The sequence below is a fragment of the Xenopus laevis genome, chromosome 1L (assembly GCF_017654675.1).
Source record: "Xenopus laevis strain J_2021 chromosome 1L, Xenopus_laevis_v10.1, whole genome shotgun sequence".
NCBI classification, from domain to species: Eukaryota; Metazoa; Chordata; class Amphibia; order Anura; family Pipidae; genus Xenopus; species Xenopus laevis.
Genome location: NC_054371.1, coordinates 129,311,418 through 129,332,480, shown reverse-complemented (window position 1 = coordinate 129,332,480; position 21,063 = coordinate 129,311,418). Strand labels below are relative to the sequence as shown.

Here is a 21,063-nt window from a genome sequence, read left to right as displayed (position 1 = left end):
TTCTGGGCTGCGATGAGTTGTATAAGGAGATTGCCTGTTTTGCTGGCAACAATGTATCCAAAAATACTATTTAATTCAGGTAAATGGGGATTGCCGCATGTAGAATTATTAAGGTTTGAGTTGTTTTATTCCACAAAAATGTGCGTTTTTTTAGGTCAAAACTTACTTACTTAAAAAAACTTGAATTGTTCAAGTTTTTATTTAAAAAAAAGACTTGAATATTTTCATATTTGAGATTTATTATACCTTGACCCTGGGGTCCAAAAATACGGCACCTAAAACCTGTTGAGGTTATGTAGAGGGTCCCTTGAAGCATTTGAAGAGTTTAACAGCCTGCTTGATGTACAAGCTCTTTTCAGAGGGTTTTGCCCAAAAACTGCAACGATTTGAGTGATTGAAGTGTTTTTTTCTCGGAAAACTCAATCAGTTAAGAGTTTTCGGGTTGCAAGACTCGCACTCGCAGAATCAGGTTTTTTACATTCGAGTTTTCTCTTAAATAAGATACCATTTCGAGTTTCAAGTTCATTTGCGATAAAATAAATCTCGAAAACTCAACCTTTGATAAATAACCCCTACATGTGCAGATTCAGCTTCATTGCGGGAAAATGCCTACTGAATTTTACAGAGAATAAGCCAAACTGACATATATAAAGTGTTTTACAGACCAATTGTCTCCATTTCCCTCTGATCATGGCACTGACTGAGTGATATTGTCTTATATGGCTACCAACATGGATAACCAAAAAGCACTGGTAGAAATGTTACAAATTCATGGCTGAACAACAGATTTAAGGCATAATGGTGACATGGCCCTTGTCACCAATGGCATAGAAAGGAGGCAGACTGTGATCTGATGGGTAGTGATGGGCGAATTAGTTTGCCTGGTGCAAATTCACAAAAAAATTCCACGTTTCACAGACGGCAAATAAATTTGCAAAAGTCCGGGAAAATTCACCTGCGGCAAAAAATTTTGGATGCTTGTCCGAAAAGTCACTTGCGTCAAAATCGCCGCGTGTCAACACTATTCGGACACCCATTGACTTTAACGCCGGCGTCTAAATTGACGTGAACGACTGTTCGGACAGGCGTCAGTTTTGAACTTTCATAATTTTTTTTCGAATTTTTCGGGAGACAGGAGAAATTCACCCATCACTACTGATGGGGTTTATCCTTCTGAAACTGTTGTCTGAGTGGCTAAAAATGAACTGGTTATAAAAGTGTGCGTACTTTGAGAACACATTTTATATGCTTATTCTGCATATACTACACAAAAGCCATGAATATCTTGTAAATTATATTCTTATAAACGGTGAGTTCTGATGTCATCAGTTATAAACGGTGAGTTCTGATGTCATGTATGCATTATGTTAACTATATAATTGTTAAGAATTGTGAATCTTTTTCACAGCATAATGCTTTGGTAAACCTGCTTATCAAAAAGAGATGCTCAATTCTTCCCTTTGCCCAACTATGATCCTGGAGGGATCATAAATATGCCCCTGGAGTAAACTAAAATGTGTCAAAGGTGACGCCTACAATCTGCTGCAAAAAATAAAAGCAAGGAATATGTGTAGTTTTGATGATTTGTCGCTGACACCAAATGGATGTTATTAGCTGTTTTTTGTCACAAGCAGTTCTTGTTTCAGACGAATCCTCCTGGTTTTGATTCAGAGACATCAAAAGACTTCTGAATTTTGTTCCCAGCTAGGGGTGAGGCATTACACATCAGAAGAAAACAGCAGGGGAGTAAACAGAGCTGCACAGCTTAAAACAGAACACTGAGCATGTCCACAAAAAATAAATATCACATTTGACAAAAAACAGTGGTGAGATTATTCGTCTGTCCCTTTGTCTGGAACACAGAATGATTTAATTTTCTTGTTGAATTTATCCTGCTATATGGTTCTATATGAATTTTGCAATCAGAATCTTTGTCTCAGCACAATCCTCCTCCACTGTGCATTTGATAGTGTAACCGTGGAGATTTTCAAAGAACATAAATCCTTGATCTTTTGCAGGTACTGTGTTTTTATTCTTAAAAACTGAGTTTTAGGTCCTATAGAAAGAATTAATTTTGTGTTTTTTTTCAGTTTCCCCAGAAGACCAAATAAAACTCTTCTTTAAGCAAGGCTTTCATATCTTGTGTTTTTACTAGACAGAGTGTTGACTTTACATTATTTAAAGGACCAGTAATGTCAAAAAGTGAAACAAAAACTTGTATAGGATAACTCTGGTGAAGATGGTCAGTTGGGGTGCCAGCTCAAGAGCATGTTTCTACATTTCATCATGTAATTTAGGTATATCCCCACTCCATTATTGCTTTTAGGGATGCACCGAATCCAGAATTCGGTTCAGAATTCTGCCTTTTTCCCCAGGATTCGGATTCGGCCGAATCCTTCTGCCAGGCCGAACCAAATCATAATCTTAATTTGCATATGCAAATTAGAGGCGGGAGGGAAATCGCGTGATTTTTTGTCACAAAACAAGGAAGTAAAAAAAGTTTTCCCCTTCCCACCACTAATTTGCATATGCAAATTAGGATTCAGATTTGGTTCGGTATTCGGCCAAATCTTTTGTGAAGAATTCAGGGGTTCGGCCGAATCTAAAATAGTGGTGTGATAAAAACTACTCACCCTGGTAGTCTAGTGGGGGGACTGCAGGGAGGCCCGCCGCATGAATCTTCAGCGCCGCAGGCGGCGGTTCCTTAGGCCACGCGCGGCGCGCCTCCTTGTGATTTAAAGGCGCAGGCGCGCTGGCGTGATGACGTCAGAGCGCAATGGCGTGAATTTTAAAAGATATTTAAAGATACATTTTCATTTTACACGCTGCCCGTGATAGGAGTTTGTTCCTGGTGCTTTCTAAGTGTTTGCTATCCTGTTTTGAACCTGTTTTGATTCCTGTTGTGACCCCTGCCTGCCAGGGTGCTTGGCATTTGTTCTGGTGTTGAGTGCCGACCGTGACAAGTGGATTCGGTGCATCCCTAATTGCTTTGTTGAGCTTGGTAGTATCTAATTGCATCAGAATAGCATACATGTATCTTGCTAAGTTGGGCTGTAGAGGATATATCTCCAGAGTAGTTTCCCTAACTGAATCACATGTTTGGAGAAAGTTTTTTCAGACTGTGTATACCTAAAGAGGGAGATTTGCAGCTCTAAGCTGGCAAGTAAAAGCTGTTGGGTGTCCACAACAGGGGCATAACTACAGAGGAAGCAGACCCTGCGGCTGCAGGGGGGCCCAAGTTGTATAGGCCCTAATTCATATACAATTTTAATAAAAATTGGTAAGCCAGGTCAACGTCTAGATATTTTGTGGCCTGAAAAATAATTTGCTGTGGGACCCTGTAATATCTAGTTACACCACTGGTCCACAATAAAAAAAAAATTCTGTTAGGAAAGAGTGCGGTTCACTTTGTTCTTAATTACTAATAAAAAGCATCATAGATGATTAAAAAGTCTTCTTTTATTCTGGCATTTCTCAGGAAATTATTATTTTTGAAAATTCTGTTTGAACATATTGTTTTGGACATAAAACCTTGCTACTAAAGGCATTTTCTAAATTGTCTCCAAACTGCTGAATGCAAGATTAATATTGATTTAGTGAACCGCCTACCTTAGAAAATCAATTTCGTATTTCAAAAAAATAGATGCTTAATAATCTCATCATGATGATGGCACTGAAATGGAAAACCTTTAAGTATATATATATATATATATATATATATATATATATATATATATATATATATATATATATATATATATATATATATATATATATTAGTATTGAAATTGATGATAAATTTATTGTTTTTTTAATAGTGTTTTTATATGGAGTGATCTTATAGTAGTTTTATATATGAAAAATGTATTCACTGTTCATATTTCAGGACATATTCAAATTTGAACACACTCTTTGCACAGATATTGCAAATATGCCAATAAGCTCACTGGGATGCACAGTGAAACTAAAACATTTCCCCTTCTTTAAAAGAGAACTAAAGCTTAACTAAAGAAGCAGCTAGAATTCTTGTGCATTATGCTGTGGGCTTCTGTACCAGCCCAAGGCAACCACAGTCCTTTAGCAGTAAAGATCTGTGCCTCCAAAGATGCCCCAGTAGCTCCCTGTCTTCTTTTCTGCTGATTTACTGCACATGTTCTGTGCTGCTGTCACTTAGTAAGGTTAGGGACACACTCAAAATATACAGTATATACAGTACAACTAGCATCATAATGTAATAATCAGCCCTGTAGCATCAACTTATATTACAGACTAACCTAATTTTCGGCTCGATAATTTGTGACAACCCCTAAGCTTAGCTTCTCAACAGCTGCTCAGAGCCCACTGAGCATGTGAGTGTCACAGACACTTCCCAAGGTGGTGACCCCCTGTGACAAGTTTGAAGTCATGGATCATTGATACTATTGACAAGCTGAAACTTTAGGCTGATGCAATAAATTCATTAAAATATGGCATTTTTAGCCACATTCATTTTTAGGGTTCAGCTCTCCTTTAAAAGAGTCAATTTCTTCCCGTCTACCTCCAACTGTTAGCCAAGCTATATTTATAAGCCCCCTGGGGCAGAGCAAGAGTGCCATTAGGTGTAAAGTGTCATGGCCAGAGAGAGGAAAAGGTATGATGAGGATGTGGCCAAGAATATATTTTGGTCCTGGAAAGATAGTAGCTGCTGCTTGCAGATAAATAAAATAAAATAGAACTTCACTGAACTGAAGGGCATGCATTATTCACACTGGGCAAACCACAGGGGACACAGCTTTGTCAGAAAAAACGTTTTTGTAAACATACTGTATGTGTATATTTTTCTAAAAGGAGAGAGAAAGAGTAAAAATTATAGCACTCACAGGAATTTACTTGACTAAGGTTCCTGCGTGGGGACCAAAACTTTGGATTAATAAACCTCAGGGCTGGATTTAGCAGACGGCATGCTGCCCCCGAACATTGTCTCCATTGGCTCAGCCCTTTGTGGCCAGCTCACAAATGTGGGCCAGCCTTTACCTTTTGATCATTTGTATGTATTAATTCCAGTGAGTGCTGTAATTTTTACTCTCTACAATTCATTTTCTGCACAGGCAGTCAGGCACTCGGTTGTTATGAAATACTTATGGTGTGCAGCCTGAGGCCCGGATTTGTGGAAAGGCCACCAAGGCCCGGGCCTAGGGCGGCAGGATTTTAACGGGCTGCATGAAGTCCAACCACACCTGCATTGGTTCAGAAGCTCTGGGGCTGATCATGAGATATAATCGTTTTTTAAATTTCCCATGTGCCAATCCCCAGTGCTCCCGACCTGATGATGAAAATTTGTGCATGTGCAGAAATGAAGGGGAGGAGAAAGGGGAACGGCAGCGGGCCTAGGGGCATCCGCTATGTAAATCCGGCCCTGTGCAGCCTACATGTTGTAGATAGGAAGATGATAGACAAACTACATATTGCAGAAAGGAAGATGATGATGATGATAGATAGATGATAGATAGATAGATAGATAGATAGATAGATAGATAGATAGATAGATAGATAGATAGATAGATAGATAGATAGATAGATAGATAGATATGCCAAGCAATATAAAATGTCCTTTGTTATATTAGCAGTTTTATAATAAACAGGTTATGTGTACAATACCTGCCTGGTGCCTAAAACAAGCATACACACCTCCATGCCTTTACTGGCATAAGTGCATGTAATTTATAGTATATTTAAACCTCCTCCCTTACAATGGAACATTAATCTAGGGTTATCCGGATGTGGTTTAATTCACTTTTTATTAGAGTAACAACATACATGGCTTTTGTGTCATTGTTCTTTGAGGCTAAGAAGTATTTGTTCTCTCAGGGATAAACCATGCATTGCGCTACAATATCTTCCAAACTCCTTAGGAAATCTAAGAATTAAATAATATATTCCATATTAATGTGCTCGGCTCTTCATTTAAATGTTTGTTGGTAAAAAGTGAGAAGCATTGTGTGGTTTTAGAAACAAGGCAAAACCTATGAGCTATGTTTTAGTTTCAAACTAGTGAGTTAAGTATACTTTCAGGTACATGTGACATAATTGTTTTATTATTATTATTAGCAACATATTCTGCAGTGATGTACAAAAATAGACATATACAATAAATAAACAGATTACACACAACAAAAAAATAACCATAATCCATACAAGAGGTAAAGAGTGCCTTGCTCAAAAGACCTTGCAATGTAAAAGTCAAATAAAATATTACTGCCCAATAATAGAATTTTCTTCTCCAAGGATACGTAGCATAAGGATGGATCAATACTCTATCTAAAAATTAAATATGCATATATTCAGAGCTTATTTAGCATGACACATATGGGTACACAATGTAGAAAGACAAACAAGTATGCAAAGGCAGTGTCAGTGCTGGCAGATGTATACTAATATGGAACACAGCATATTGTATAGTCATGAGTTAATGAACATGACGCACTACTTAACGATGTTCTGGATCAGAATGATGATAATCAACATGCTGTACTGTATATGGAAGAAGAGCAAAAACTTCTAATGTGTGTGTTATGATGAGTACACACACACTTATAATGAGATCATATGGCATCTTATAGTCATGTCAAAGGGAAGAGACGCTTTGCAGTATAGAAATTAATGAAGATATATTCCTGTGCAGTAGATGGTGACAGCAATCATTCACCCGCAGAAAAAAAGATTTAATGCAGAACAGCCATGCTATTTATAGATTCACTGAAATGGCAATCACTGTGGGGCACAATATATGGTCTCTTACAGACATTACATGGGGCATTTACTAAAACTCAAATTTATCTAATTTTTTTAATAAAGCCAAGTCAACCTAAATCCCATCCACAAATTGAACTAATTTATCAAATAATCAGCTCAAAAAAGTCAGTATGGGAAAAGTCTCGACAAAATCAAACTAAAAGTCGATTTGTATGACTGTATCAGATTTGACCCCGGATCCCTTGATTTTTTCGAGTTGTCGGCCAAAAACTCAGAATTTTCAGATTATCCTATGAAACCCAGTGCAGGTCACGATATCTTGTATAAGGGACCTCTGCCATTGACCTCGACAGGTTTTAGCTGGAGTATGTTCGGATTTGGATTTTTAGCAACTTTAGGGTATAATAAATGTCTAAAAATGTGAGGTTTTTTTTCTCTCTAAATTTTTTTCCCCTTTAAAAACTTGACCAGAAAAAACCGAGGTTTAATAAATAGGGCACTAATTATAATGTAGTGAGAAATATATTTAAGGTGTGGACCTTTCCCCATAATGTTAATTTAAAGGAGCTGTTCACCATCCGAACACTTTTTTCAGTTGTTTTCAGATTGTTCACCAAAAATAAAGGCTTTTATTTTTAACATTTGATTCCAAAATTAAGTTTAAAGTTGAATATTCCTGTCTCTGGCAGCTCAGTAATTCAGGTGTAGATTCTGAACTCTTGCAATTTGCTACATTTTGTGCCTACATTTCCAGTAGTATCTGCTGATGTCACATTTTTACTTTAAATACTGTAAATGATGTTTGATTAAATGTTTATAGTTGAAACTGCTAATACCATCTGGTAAAACATATTCAAATGGAATATGTTTTACATACAACCGAAAAGAAGCCACAGTGTGTAGTGCTTCCTTAGTTTGGAGAGAGAAATAAAATGACATATTACAACTTCAGTAACTGGTTTGATTAAATGTTATCTTGTTATTATTAAAACCTTTACCAAATGCAGTAAAATAGAGTTTTTCTTGTAGAAATTTACCTTCTCCGTGATTCAAAGTATGAACGCTCAGCACTTGAAAAAACACACACACAGTAGCTTAAAGGAGCTTAATGGAGAAGGAAAGGCAAAAATTAAGTAAGCTTTTTTAGAAAGGTCTATATAAATACACCAGTAAACCCTCAAGTAATGCTGCTCTGAGTCAAAAGAAACACCATATTTCTTTCAGCATAAACCACCAGGGCACGGCTTGAGCATGCTCAGTTTGGTCCTCTCTCCTGCCTCCCTCCTGTAATTTGAGCCCAGAGCTATGAGTGAGCAGGGAGAGACTCAGGCAGGAAGTGATGTCACACCAAGCTTATATGGCAGTTGCTATCCTAAACAACCAGATAGAGCTTCTACAGCTGTTTACTCTGGTATGGTTAAGCATTGTACAGAATAAATATAGTCTTATATCTTACACTATTATGGCTAATCTATTGGCAATAATCTGCCTCAGTAGATTTCCTTCTTCTTATAAGCACCAGGTTCCCCTGCAAAAAAAAAAAATGCTCAGAGGGGCTGATGTGAACACTTGCTTCTACTCTGCCCCCCATCCAGCCCGGCTCAAACAGCCCCTCCTCCTCTGTCCCCTTCTCGTAGCACTTGTTAGATTTTCAGTTAGCAAGTGCTGGGACCCGAGGGTCTGGAAGTGAAACCACAATACTATCAAAAGCTTTTTAAAAACAAAAAAGAAAGCAAAGTGCAAAAACCTTGTGCAGTTTGCCCATTTGTCTCATGTGTTTTTGTTTAATGTCAAGTTTTTATTGCTTAGTATACCATGCAATCTTTAATTTCATGACTATTTAACCACATTAAGATCCTCATCATGCCCAAACTGTTTTGTGTAATACAATTTTTTTTGCATTAAAAGGGTCTAGGTGTAAGCATCTAAACCAGAAACCAAAAAAAAAAAAAACATTTTATTTAGTGAATTTCTGATAAGATTCTCTATTCTTGTACTGAAATTTGAACAGCGTGAAATTGCTATTTCTTGAAAAAAGAGGTGTCAAGGTCACATCATGTCTCAGACAACCTTATGCTTTCACTACTTTTTCCCTTGGTAAAGCAGAATACTCAGACTAGGAATTTCTAAATGCTTTTTATCTAGTTTCAATCAAACAGTCCTTTCAACTATAATATCTCTGTTACAAATGCCAACTGTGAGGGAAAAAAGATAAGAAAGATAAGAAAAGATAAGTCTGCTTTGCTATCAAGCTATATGCTTTGGGTTCCATTCTTGGCCTTTATTACCAGCAATAGCTCCCACCATTTCCAGCTATAGTCAGGTGATCCCAGTGGTGGCCAATAAAAGTGCAACCATGTTTGGGAGTTTTAACCTTGAAAGCAGCAAGTAAGTTGCAGGTAAAACTTAATCCCTTTATAAAATGTATTCTGAAGCAATAGAATTCATAATGAATCAGATGAAATTTGAGTGTAGAACTGGCCATACCAGGGATAACTTTGACGTAGTTGACCATCTTAAATATACTGCAATATATGGACCAACAATCCCTGGTTTGTTTAAAGGACAAAGAAAGTTAAACTAAAGAAATAGGTAGAAATGTTGTACATTATGTTTTGTGCTTCTGTAACAGCCCAAGGCAACCACAGCCTTTTAGCAGTAAAGGTCTGTGTCTCTCCAAAGATGCCCCAGTAGCTCCCCATTTTATTTTCTGCTGATTCACTGCACATGCTCTGTGCTGTTGTCACTTACTGAGCTTAGGTACCCACTCACAATAAACAGTACACATACTGTAGAATAGAAATGTCACAGTATAAGGCTGATTAGTAATTAATACAAATAATTACTACATGACAGCACAGAAGGCAGTGCAATTTCTCTCTATCTATATATCTATATATATATATATATATATATATATATATATATATATATATATATATATATATATAGTTATAGTAATTACCCTATGCATTTAAGATTTTTTCCAATTGAGTATAATAGAGTCAAGCTTTTGGCAATGAAAAAAAGAAAGGTCACAGAATAAATGAACAGAATTGTCACCTTAAAGGGATACTGTCATGGGGAAATTTTTTTTTTTCCAAAATGAATCAGTTAATAGTGCTGATCCAGCAGAATTCTGCACTGAAATCCATTTCTCAAAAGAGCAAACAGATTTTTTTTATATTCAATTTTGAAATCTGTCATGGGGCTAGACATATTGTCAATTTCCCATCTGCCCCAAGTCATGTGACTTGTACTGTGATAAACTTCAATCACTCTTTACTGCTGTACTGCAATTCGGAGTGATATCACCCACCTCCTTTTCCCTCCCAGCAGCCAAACAAAAGAACAATGGGAAGGTAACCAGATAGCAGCTCCCTAACACAAGATAACAGCTGCCTGGTAGATCTAAGAACAACACTCAATAGTAAAAACCCATGTCTCACTGAGACACATTCAGTTACATTGAGAAGGAAAAACAGCAGCCTGCCAGAAAGCATTTCTCTCCTAAAGTGCAGGCAGAAGTCACATGACCAGGGACAGCTGGGAAATTGACAAAATGTCTAGCCCCATGTCAGATTTCAAAATTGAATATAAAAAAATCTGTTTGCTCTTTTGAGAAATGGATTTCAGTGCAGAATTCTGCTGAAGTAGCACTGTGATTTGAAAAAAACATGTTTTTTGATGGCAGGATCCCTTCAAACAATGCAAACGGTTCTTCACCATGAGTGCAATAAGGTTGTGAAATGCCCTTCCAGTTGATGTATCATAATGTCAGATTCCCTTTATATCACAAAGTGTCTGCATTCTGTTGATCCTTACATGAGGTACGTGATCAGATAATTACACAGGAGCGTAATTATAGAGGAAGCAGACCCGGCGACTGCAGGGGGCCCAAGGGGTATAGGGGCCCCATGAGGTCCTAATTCATATACAATTTAAATAAATATTGGTAAAACTGGTCAACCTCTAGACATTTTGGGGGCCTGAAAAATAATCTGCTGTGGGTAATATCTAGTTATGCCACTGTAATTACATATACATATATCTATATAATACACAAAAGCCATGAATATCCTGTAAATTATATCCTTATAAACGGTGAGTTCTGATGTCATCAGTTATAAACGGTGAGTTCTGATGTAATTTCTGTCACATGACTGACTAAGACTTGTGTATTATAATAAATAAAGTACCCCCAGTTGCAAAATATAAGGATATTAGAAGTTACCTCGGACTTCCATGACCTGTATAAAAACACTCGGCCTTCGGCCTCGTGTTTTTATATCGTCATGAAACTCCTCGGTAACTTATAATATCCTTATATTTTACAAGAGGGGGTACTTTATTCACTATATATCTGAAGGATCGGCATTTTCTCTTTGATCAATGTGTGTCTTTTATTTTCACAATATCATATAGTATTTATTGTGCGTTGTTTCATTTTATTGTGTTCAGGTCAGGTCTGCATTCAGTGCTATAAACTATAATCATCTATCTATCTAGTTATATATCTATCATCTATCCATCTATCTATCTATCTATCTATCTATCTATCTATCTATCTATCTATCTATCTATCTATCTATCTATCTATCTGTCTACCTTTTATCTCTCTATCTACTATCTATCTATCTATCTATCTACTATCAATCTATCTTATTATCTATTATCTATCTGTCTAATCCAGGGGTCCCCAACCTTTTTTACCCGTGAGCCACATTCAAATGTAAAAAGAGTTGGGGAGCAACACAAGCATGAAAAAGTCCCTTGAGGTGCCAAATAAGGGCTGTGATTGACCAATTGGTAGCCCTATGTGACCGACAGCCTACAAGAGGCTCTACTTGGCACTATACTTAGTTTTTATGCAATTAAAACATGCTTTCAAGCTTAGAATTCGAAAATAAACACCGGCTTTGAGGACCCTGAGAGCAACATCCAAGGGGTTGGAGAGCAACATGTTGCTCACGAGCTACTGGTTGGGGATCACTGGTCTAATCTATCTCTCTATCATCTATCTAGCTCTATCAATTATCTATCTGTCTAATCTATCATCTATTGATCTATCTATCTATCTATTCTAATCTATCATCTATTTATCATCTATTGTGTCTCAATATATCTATTATCTATCTCTCTAATCTATCTCTCTGTCTATCATCTATCTATCTATCATATATCTATCTATATATCTATTATCTATCTATCTATCTATCTATCTATCTATCTAATCTATCTATCATGTATCTATATATCCTCTATCTCTCTATTTATTATCCATCTATCTATTTATCAATAATTTATCTCTCTCTCTAATTATCATCTATCATTCTATCTTTTTATCTATTATCTATCTCTCTCTATTTATCATCTATCTTTATCATCATCTATCGTTCTATCTATCTGTCTAATCTATCATCTATTGATCTATCTATCTAATCTATCATCTATTTATCATCTGTCATCTCTCAATCTATTTTTTTTATCTATCTCTGTCTATCAGCTATCTATCTCTATCATCTATCTTTTTATCTATCTATCTGTCTAATCTATCATCTATTTATCATGTATCTATCTATCTATCCATCTATCTATCTATCTATCTATCTATCTATCTAATCTATCATCAATTTATCACCTAGCATCTTTCTATTTATCTGTCATCTGTCTCTCTAATCTATCATCTATTTATCAAATATCTACCGATCTGTGTATTTCTTTATTGGTTTCATGTTTCATTTGATGATGTATATATCTGCCTGCCTTTTCATCTTTTCTGTATCATCAGACCACTTGGATTTGATTTCAAATAAAAATTGAAAACTCTATGTAGCAAATTCCAGTTTTGCATGAATCATTTCATTATTGGGTACATTTCAATCAGTATGTGGATAAAGAACCCAGATAATGTATATGCTAAATCAATCCAACAAATCTGTCTCCAGAGCCGATACTGAAGAATAACCTGCCTCTGCCTTATTACCCTTGCTGCTAATAAAACTAAATAGAAAAGATCTTTAATCTGCAGGTGAAATTCTATAAAGAACAGTGGAAAATTGCTTGGGTGATTTAGTGTCCTTCGTGAACATCATAAAACTGTAGCCCACACAGAGTGAGCAAATGAGATTGATTCCCATTATTATGTCTGGTGAAGCAAACGCTTATAATAAAAATGCTAATAGTATGTTGAGTTCTAAGAAATTGTTTTCTGCATAAAATATATTCCTTATAAAATTGTATAACCTTGTGTACATAGTTCTAACATGGGGAAAATTATAATGATAATTTATCTGATAACAGAAAACAGAATGCAATTCTTTTTTTTTAAATTTTGTTATCATTTATTATTTATGTAGAGCTGACACATTTATGTAGCGTTTTATAGCTACTAATCATCATTCTGGACAGTCCCTGCCACAGGGCAGGTTCCAGTCTAAGGTTCGGTCTAATTAAATGCAGAACAGGAACAGCACAAGATGCTGTACTCTTCTTAAGGTATTTAATTTATTTATTATTAGTGTTCATTATAATTATCATAATTTATTAGTAGCCACAGCACTTTAGGATGGAACTGCTTTCTGGCAGGCTGTTGTTTCTCCTACTCAATGTAACTGAATGTGTTGCAGTGGGACCTGGGTTTTACTATTGAGTGTTGTTCTTATATCTACCAGGCAGCTGTTATCTTGTGTTAGGGAGCTTCTGGTTACCTTCCCATTGTTCTGTTGTTAGGCTGCTGGGGGGGGGGAAAGGGAGGGGTGATATCACACCATCTTCCAGAACAGCAGTAAAGAGTGACTGAAGTTTATCAGAGCACAAGTCACATGACTGGGGGCAGCTGGGAAACTTACAATACTTCTAGTCCCATGTCAGATTTCAAAATTAAATATAAAGAAATCTGTTTGCTCTTTTGAGAAATGGATTTCAGTGCAGAATTCTGCTGGAGCAGCACTATTAACTGATTCATTTTGAAAACAACATTTTTTCCCATGACAGTATAATTTTAAACTGTTTTTGTTTTACCCAAGAAATGGGATGACATAGCTTTTTTTATATTGAGAGCTCAATAGTCCCCCTTCTATTGCACTTTACATCTATTTCTTAATTTTCATAATTTAATAAATTTAATACCTGAAATATTAAACTTTATGCTTCCTGGAGCCTAAGGACAATACATTAACCTAGCAAACATGTATGTCAGTGTAATGATGTTGCAGTTGTAATTACAGCACTCAGCATAAAAGAACTGGTACTGTACAATGTAAATATGAAAGTTAGTTCCTACAAAGTTAAATAAAACCAAAATATTACATCTATTGAGCAACACATTTTGATCTCAACACGCTGACCACTGAGTTGCCTTTGAACCTTCTCATCGCACAGTCTGTCATTAAAGATGTTTCAAACTGGGGACAAAAAATATAAGTATAGTATGTAGATTGAAGGGTCAACGGCATATTCATTTATACTATGATTCGGCCTCTAAAATAAATAATTTACAACACAAGTTTTGTGAACAGCTGCTTTTAAATAATAATGCCTCTTTCCTTTGTGAAAGTGTGCCAGTCACATCAATTTAAAGGAGTTTTAAAGCATAAACAGTAACATGTCTAGAAAGATTGTACTTTATACATTAATCCTATCGAACTAGCCATCAGCAGTCCTATAACTTTAATGGCACAACTTCAAAGTTGTTCACAGGAACTCACTATCTTGGTTCTTGTTTGAATGTCACTGTCACTAGTTTAATCTGGGCAGGTGGCTAGAAGGTAAGCTAAGGGGTTTGTTGGAAATCATGAAGCAGTAAATGGAATTCAGGTGTCTTAAAGGCTACAGGTAAAGGGAACCTGTCACCAACAAGCTTTATTATAATAAATTTCTTTTTCAAATTTTTTTTTATTTTTAAACATTATAGCTGTTAGAATGAACACCATCAAGGTGATTTTCTTGCCCAAAATGCTTTACCTATGCAGACAATCCCAACTTTTCTTCCCAGCTCTTTTTCTGTTACATTTAATCAAAAGATTATTGATTTTGGATGCTCCACGAAGTAATATAGATTGGGTGAAAAATATTTTATACAGACCAAAATAAAAAGGAAGCTTTGGTCTCCCCAATATCAAACAGTATTACCTCAGCACTTACACAGATTTTGAACTGCTTTAATTATAAGGACACTGAGCAGAGGGCTCAAATGGAACAAGACCAATATCTAATCAATTTCCGTGCTGGATTTTGTCTCACACCCCTTTATTTATTTTCATACCCTAAAATAGTGGGATTGTTTGCTAAGACAATGGCCAAAGGTCTCAACAACTGACCTATGCCCCCTATAATAGATAATCCTAATTTTATCCCTGTCTTGCATAGGAGGGATTTAGGATTTTCCAAGTGATGGATGGACATAGGCTTAAACCCCTAATGAATATCCAGCCATGGCTCAAGTACCCTTGACTGGGTCATACAAGTGAAAAGGAAAAAAGTTTATTTTTTTACTGTCCTATAACAAGAGAGAGGGTGAGAACCGTGCACAGTTATAGACACCTTGGGTTTTGTCTGGAATCTGATAATTATAAAGAGACCATCCAAAACATGTGGATATTGCCTGGGAAGACAATATAATGTCCTCAGATGGGCCTCATCGCTACTTCAGTACCTGTTATTCATTTCAAAATCTCAGCTGTCAGTCACACATTGCCTTCCCCACTTCTATGCCTCAAGCAAAGCTTTTGCTTTCACTTCATTTCTGTATTTCTTTTATGTCACTTTCCTTCTCACATGCACTCTCCCTCTCTATACTGTAATTGTGAAGCCTGTGTATTGGCACGTGCATAGCTGGTGTATGTATTAGATTTTGAAATACCTTGATAACAGCTTTTACAAATGGAATTATGTTACCATCCATGTTACACTATGTTACATTTACTTAGAAAGCCCAGCTGTTCCAAAATTAAACTGTAAAGTCCGTGCTGCAGTTAATGTTAAGCTCAGTTATACTATACTAATACTATACTGATGTATAATGCTTATCTTGAAATAAAAGTTGTGTACAGATTTTACTGTTTAGTAGACATCACAGAAGAAAGCCTGGGCATTAAAGGGAAAATGTATGTTATGTTGGCTTTAATAGGACTTTATTATTGTATTATTATAGAAACTATGAACACAAATTTTTCATAACTAAATAAATTGTACATATTACTTATAGCTCTTGAGACTGTATTTATAAAGCTGTGTAAAAATGTAGTGCAGAATTATAGTTACATTTTTTAATACATCACAATTCAGACTTAAAAACACACATAGTTATATTCATTTCAGGACAAACTTGATAGTAGGGATGACATCACCGGGTCAGGAATCGGGGAAACCAGACTAGAATAAAATGAATAAATCGTTATTGATCCATATTAAAATACAGAAGTATAAATGGGCAGGGGAACTAGCTTTACACGTTTCGTGACTGAGCGTCCCTGATTTCTGACCCCGTGATGTCATCCCTACTATCAAATTTGTCCTTAAATTATGTGTCCGCAGCCAGAGCGGAAGTAGAGGGATCATCCGGATATCAGGTCATACAACCTCTCTGCAATGTGCTGTAATGGTGTTCACCCTCACACATCAATAGTTATATTCATGCCAGTGTAGCCATCAGCAGTAAATCAATCTCTGCTGGGGCCTTGGGCTGTGCCTGACCCAGCCAAGTTCAACCCTGTTGCCAACCAAGCTCAGCCCCCTGTCACCAGTGTGCCCCCCTTCAAGTTTTCAGCCCAGATTGCCCATATGGCAATGCGCCATTGGTGAATAAAAACTTCCATTAAAAACTTGGATAGAAACCATAACTGTTAATAATAAAATTGTGTAGGGTATGATGCTTTTTACACTTGTAGCTTTTTGAAATTGATTTTAGTATAGTTTGCACATTTATTTGGTATAGAACTAATACATCAAGCAAACAGGACCTCTTTATGATTAAATGGGTGTATGGTTAGAATGCAAATGTTCTGTTTTGTGTTGATAAGTATTGCATTTTTATTAATACAGGGTTGTACTGGGCAGACAGGACACTGGGAAAAAACCCGGTGGGCCCCTGTGCATGTGCGGGGGCCGGTGGGCCCAAAATGCGCCAGTCTTACCCTGCATTCATGCACCTATTGTTACAAAGCCCTGCTACTTTTTGGATATTGTTTCATGAAAAAGCACATTTCATGAAAACATATTATTTTGTCAGTTGTGCCTTTTCTAAAGTGGAGAGAATACAACTGACTAGAAAAGATGCAAGTAAATTAACGTATTCAGTCATAATTGTACAAAGTGAACATGGAGGCCCATTTATCAACAATCAAATTTTAGTGGTTTCAGAGTTTTTAAAAACTTTTTTTTAAACTCTATTTCTCTAAAATCAGGAATGCCTTGTAATTTATAAAACAATCCAAATATAAAAAGTACAAAAAAAAAAAAAAAAGCTGAATGGTGAACTAAAGAATACAAAAACCTCAAAAAATCTGAGTTCTCCATAATTACTAGTGAAAAAAATCCTAAAACCTCCTATGGTCCAAATGGCTAAATAAGTCATTTGTGCATGCACTTGTTCACATTGGATGTTTGCCCTCAAATCATCCAAAAACGTCAGAAATCGGGTTGGGGAATGATTAAGAGTGACTGAAGACCTGGGGACAGAGCCCAAAATCTAGTAACTAGTAATCGGGGGGGGGGGGGGTTTGACAGCTCTGTAAGTGATTTAGGGATTAGGTGGTACAGTACAAATGTCACATAACAAACATACAGTGCTGGGCTTCTGAAGTAAATAAATGAAGTTTGTTTCCAGCCTGGTAGCTGAAGTGTAGAATTAAATTATACAGATCAGATAAAGAAAACATATTGCTTTATTTTTTGAGCACATCTGAAGACAGGCAAATGTAGGTATCAAATTAATGCCACCTGTTTTTTTAATTTTTCTTCTAAAGTGTATCAGACAGCTGATTTTCTACAGCAGATGGCATGTTAGTTAAGAAGTTGTGATTTGCCATGAAAACAAACCTTTTTTTTAATTTTATTTTCTTTTTCTCGGCTCTTTGATGGGAAGCTGAATAAAGGTGTTGTGTGATTTTCTGAGATATAATCTGTGACCTCCAGTCTCAGAGCTAATCAATTCAGTGTTTATGTCAGAGTACTGAAAGATAAGAAGAGATATTATAGCATTGATTTTCATCTCATGAAATATCTAAATCCTAGTTCAACCTTTCTGGTAAATCATCTTGTCTAGTATTTTTCAGAGTAATCAGTGTATTACAATACACTGGACAATTGTTGCAACGGATAAATAATGCTTCAATAAAACTTGGTGTAGAGATGGTCCAAACCTGATTACTACTACTACTGGTAGCTGAGACTCCACTTTAACGATATTCTTAGTAATTTTACAAAGGTCCATTTTAAGGATTCCATTTTTAGAGATCCATAAAACTTGTTTTTGTTATGTCTGTAGTTCCTTGTATAATAACTCAAATATGCATATATATTTTACAGAAAATACACAAGTTAAGATTTAGTTAACCAAGGAACATAAATGAACCAAACCTTATTGAAAAAATATATGTCTATAATAAGTGTACAATTTTCATTTCATTTCTTTGTTTCAATACATTTTTAAGTAGTATAAGTGTATAATATAAAATGGATATACAGTATTATAGATTTCAGAAACAATGAGTATATGCTGAACAGTTCCAAAGAACATTATAAATCATGCACCTGTGCTTATACATATGTAACCCTTTCAACACCCCTTTTTCGGTGTTACACTCCACGTGTGGCACTTACCTGATGTCACGGGACAAACGTAAGCCACTCCGCAGTAATTTTGGGAGAGACTGGATACCTGGTACTTACTAGCACAGTGCCTCCACCTTGTAGGATCCAGGAATGCACCTACGGGTGGCCCCACTAGGAATACATTAATAAAACACAGTATTTGTTAAACTGAATTAAAATTAAATGGTCAACTGGTACAAATAGCACTCCTAACCAGGTGGGAATAGGGCCTCACTAACTAACGTGCACTGACTAACTACCTAACTAAAGAAGGCAAAGTCCTTTAATGTCCTTCCACAAAACCGTCTCGGTATCTTCAAAGGCTTCTTTAGTTTACTGTCCCTTTAAGCAGGATACTTACTCCAAATCCTCTTCAGATGCTTTACAGAGTTCTCTTCAGGTGAGTCCAGCACATTCAGACATACAGTGTGACTACCAGCCCCTTTGGATGCTCAGATGGAAATCCCCTGCTGATACTGGTTTCTCCAATCTGGATTTCTTTCACGATCTGTCCCTCCAGGCACAGTATCTGGCTTCCCTGTGAAAGCCTGATCAAAATGAATGCTTTTGGTGAAGCCTCTCAGCTCTCTGGACCCACCAGCAGCTCTCTAGTCTCTCTCTCTCGCTCTCTCTGTGTGTCCACCATGTGGTTCTCTCTGCCAGGCTTTTCTCTTCTGCCAGCATCTGAGACTTCCTCTTCCTGCCAGCCACTCACTACCTGCTGTGTCACTTCCTGCTGCACTGAGATCACTGAACAGCTTATTCTAATGGACTCATTTTGCTCAATTGGAAAAGAGAACTTTTTTGATATAAATGCTTCCTTAATATTGCAGGAATGTTGTTACATGCCAGCATTCCAGAGGTTGTAATACAGTATACAAAGTATACAAATAATCCCTGATTCTTGTGGTTGGAGTTAATCTCCAAAAATTTTTTGGGGAAACCCAGAGAAGGAACAGAATGCAAGTGATTCAGTCAAAGTCTGAAATAGAACTAATAAGGAGAAAATTAGGTAGGATGGTAGGTGGTCTGTATGCAAACCCAAAGGATGACCAAAACCAGTGATTTCTTGGGAGGATTGTCCAAACATCAGCGTTAGTTAATTACATTCTAGAGGTTGGTCAATGAGTTAAACAAGAGTAGTTGTAGGTCTGGAAAGGTTCAGCATCAGGCATTCCTATTGTAAATATCAGAACAATGCCATGGTTCAGCAATATGCAGTAAGAACGTATTATAGGGTGCTCTGGGCAATAAATGATGAAATATATAGGGAAAAAAATTGGGTCTCCTTACTGGAGTAATTCAATAAAAGAAATGTGAAATGCTACATTGATTGTGTTTCATGGGCACATGCACAAGGAGAAAAATTTCCATACCAAAATAAAATCATTATCCAAGGTTTACAGGCATAATAGGTTAGAAAATGATGTGATTACCTCCAACCCGCTTCAAACTGTGAATAAATGTAGCCGTCAATCAGAGTAAACAACAGAGGCAGCCGAGAGTAAACCAAAACCAATTTTAATTTTAGATGCTGTTTATGTTAATGCCTTGTCAGAACAGGCCTTGTAATTTGAAGGCTGCATTCTACTTCAGTAGCACTATTATTTATAAATAAATAATATTAATTTGTACCATAACAAAATATTTTGCAACTTGTTTGTGGACATGCTAATCACTGGCACCCAGTGGTAATTCAAAGTACATAGTAAATTTCATCTCTCAGCTTTTTTTCCATTTAATTTCATACCTAATATACCTAATATAAAGCAGGAATATGAGTACTTTACTGTAAGATGCTGATGCGCCAGTTGATAGAGCAGCAAACTTGTTGCCTGTGGACAATTTTAGGCCTCTATTGCCCTTGAGCTTTAAATAAATATATATATATATATATATATATATATATATATATATATATCCGGCAGTGCCCGCACTCAGTCCAAGACGAAGCCAGAGGTGCACAATCAAATATGTAGTAGTATATGAATAGAAGATCAGCACACTCTGTGTAGTTTGGTGAAAAAACGTGTCCATTTATTCACACACTTTTACATCTTATCTGACGTTTCGGTAAATCGACACGTTTTTTCAAGGTCCCCATGTGGGACCGAACGTCGGATACGATGTAAAAGTGTGTGAATAAATCGACACGTTTTTTCACCAAACTACACAGAGTGTGCTTGATCTTCTATTCATATATATATATATATATATATATATATATATATATATATATATATATATATATATATATATATATATATATTGTATGACTGGATCTACTCTACAGATTTGCATGTAAAATAAAGTCATATAACTGTATTGAAAAAATGTAATAAATATTACTGGCTGCCCTCCTAAAAGTTATATTGCATACGAATAACTCTTCGGGACGTAGATTCCCAGACAGAGGATCTGCCCCTCTAGAGGGGTTCAGCCTAAAAGGCAATTGGATTGAATGCATTAGAGGGTCTCTTGGACCAGAATGGACAAGAAGGGAAGTCATCCCTATAC

At 36.3% G+C, this 21,063-nt stretch overlaps 1 protein-coding gene across 4 annotated transcripts in view; it reads left to right on the top strand.

Moving 5' to 3' along the window:
* LOC108695376 (sodium/potassium/calcium exchanger 2) overlaps positions 1-21,063 on the top strand; it is a 130,418-nt gene that overhangs the window by 51,641 nt on the left and 57,714 nt on the right. The gene's annotated exons all lie outside the window — the stretch shown is intronic.